Consider the following 2,848-nt stretch of genomic DNA (forward strand, 5'->3'; position numbering starts at 1 on the left):
GGCCTCTGGTGATGGGTTGGGCGGCGAGAGTGGGAAGGGACGGGGGATCGGCTCTGGCAAACACACAACCCTGTATGCCTTACTATTCCCACGGGGAATTTTAAGGAAGGAGATAGAACTGACATGTGGGCCCACATGTCATAACATCGAGCGTACAAATCAAATATATGATGTTGACTTTCTAGGCCATGTGGACATGACTAGTGGGCCAACCCTGTAATAATCATAGTTTATTTTGAGTAAAACGGCCATCTGTGTGAAGTAGTAAATTTTAGCAAATGTTTTACCAAAATAGTGATAGGTGTTAGTGAAAAAAATTAAAACGGGTAGTTTTCTTGAACACATACTTGAATATTGGTAGTTTTTGGCAATTACTCCATTAGAAAGATAGTTCAACAAATGATTGAGGGAAATTGTTGAAAACACTAGGCTACAACCAGCACCTGGATTATCCTTTGGTACGTACCTAGGTATAGCTGGTAGTGCTATGCGTGGTGAATACTAGATGATTTACTGTAGTGGAGTTGACTTGTGATCACTTTGGATGGTCTGCAAGGAAAAACTAGGCATTTCTCTCACTGATCTGGTAAGCATTGGCGGCAAGAGAATAATGCATAGCTAATATACGTGAACCATCAGTAACGTCACTGCCAACGTATATTTGCGCTTCTCTAGATCAGAAGCTCTGACTTCAAACGAGTGAGGAGCACGTTAGCTACATCATCCTTTTGAATTCAACTAGAAATTTGGTCCGCTCGATGCCCGGGCTAGGATTTTTGAAAGTTCAATTATGTGAACACATTATTTGATTTGTCTAAAGGAAAAATGCAACCAAATATGATGACATTTGTAATTTTCTAACATGCACGGGCAACAACTTAATGAAGGTAAGTTATATAGGTTGTTATGTTTGAGTGAAGCAAATCTTGTCCCTATGTGTATGTTACAACATTACTGTCCGATGAATTTAGCTCAAAGAGAATATTAGTTACTTGGCAAAATTTATACTATTTCTTTTTAAATGAGTTTATGTAACTGTTTTAATGCAAAACTATTTTGATGCCATCGCAAGTAACATTTATTGTAAATTATGTGAACTTATTAATCTTAAGGATATTTGGAACCAAAACATGGTCTTTTTATGAAATGTTAGGCATCTAACCTAACTAATCCAAGTCAAGTAAAACACTTTATACATGATTGTACTTATAAATAAACATTCTTACCATATTTTCTTATTAATAGGACGAATATAATATTTAGATTTTTCTGCGTAAACGCTAATAGAGCGCGAATATTTTTACCTACGGTGGGTTAACAGTTTGAGATTTGTATATATTAGTTATCTATCGTTTACTTACTTAACTTCTACTACTATCAGTCCCAGTGGCAGGTCTGATAGAAAGACCTAATATCACTTTTCGCAAATAGGTTGTGTCTTAGAAATCGACATAATCTCCAACATGCACCTTTAACTATAGTGTCAAAATCTTTGATTATATATTGCTTGTGGGATATATTTAACAGAGAGATATGAATTTTTATCATTATGAACTATTGCCCATGACAAGTCTATTTTACATGAACAATCTAACTTTTTTTAGTAGTCGAAGTTAGATAACTTTATTGCATGTTATCAATCTCATATCGTTACGAATATAATATTATTTATCTTATTTTATTGATATTAGTGATTCTAGTTAAAGTGATTCTAGTTAAATAGATTCATTGTCCGTCAGTACATTGACATGTCTAAGATGTGCATGGCGCACTTATCTTTTGTTTGATCACAAATGCTTCGAGTGTGAATTCTCACCTGCATTAAGCTGCACATTAAACGAAGAACCTAGTTTTCTCTTGTATTCTTTCTTAAAACACACTCGTTATTCTCAAATGCTAATTCTATTTCATTTTTCCAAGACTACATCCCTTTAAAATCGACCTCATCTCCTAGATCAAATCACCACCGCTCTCCCTAATTTTGCGGACCTAAGTATAGAGTTTGAGAAAAACTGAAGCTAGATCGCGCTCTAACAACTGAGTTCGAGATGGCCATGTAGTTGTGGCATTCCAAGGAGACCAAAGTTGTCCGTGATGGGTTGATATACTTGTGCTGGGTGGTGGTTGGAATCAGAGACAATGTCATCGCGATTTGGTAACATCGGCTGTTTTCTTTTTCTTTTTCTGAATTTCCAATGCTTAGATCAAACTATCCGTTTATTTACTTCTCATTCTTCCCTCAGTGCCCTAATTGTTGTCCCAGTAGATGGATTACACACATACTAATCCACATTGTGTTAATTTAAAATTTGCTATGATTACTTAATGAATTTTTTATTCTAAAAAGTGTTGTACTTGGTGTGTCATGTACTCATAAAAGTAATGGTACGTTGACATTGTCTTCAATTTCCTTTCAGTCATCTGAGATCAAACTTGTTTACTAATAGAATGTAAGGTCTTGCTTGCTATTGATGAAGGTGGATTTATTTATGCCCCACCACTATTTTCCGAGCTCAATCTGAGACTGTCATCGACATTGTTAAGCCCCTTACACCATGGATATCCAAGAAAATAAAGGGGTGCTATGTAAGATATATTTGATTGCATTGTAGTGCATATAAAATTTAAACATTCTGTGAATGCTTTTGCAACATAGGTTACTATTTCGCATGTTGTTATATGTTAGAACTAAGTGATTTTAAAAATATCTCTAATTTTAAATATTTCTGAACTAAGAGTATTTATCTTAGAAAAGGGAATTCAATCATGGAATAAGTTCATCCATGCAAGAGTGTTGTTAAAATATCTGATATTTAAAAAAAAGATATACTATAGTAATTCAGATTAC

This window comes from Triticum aestivum, chromosome 1A (assembly GCF_018294505.1).
Source record: "Triticum aestivum cultivar Chinese Spring chromosome 1A, IWGSC CS RefSeq v2.1, whole genome shotgun sequence".
Lineage (NCBI taxonomy): Eukaryota > Viridiplantae > Streptophyta > Magnoliopsida > Poales > Poaceae > Triticum > Triticum aestivum.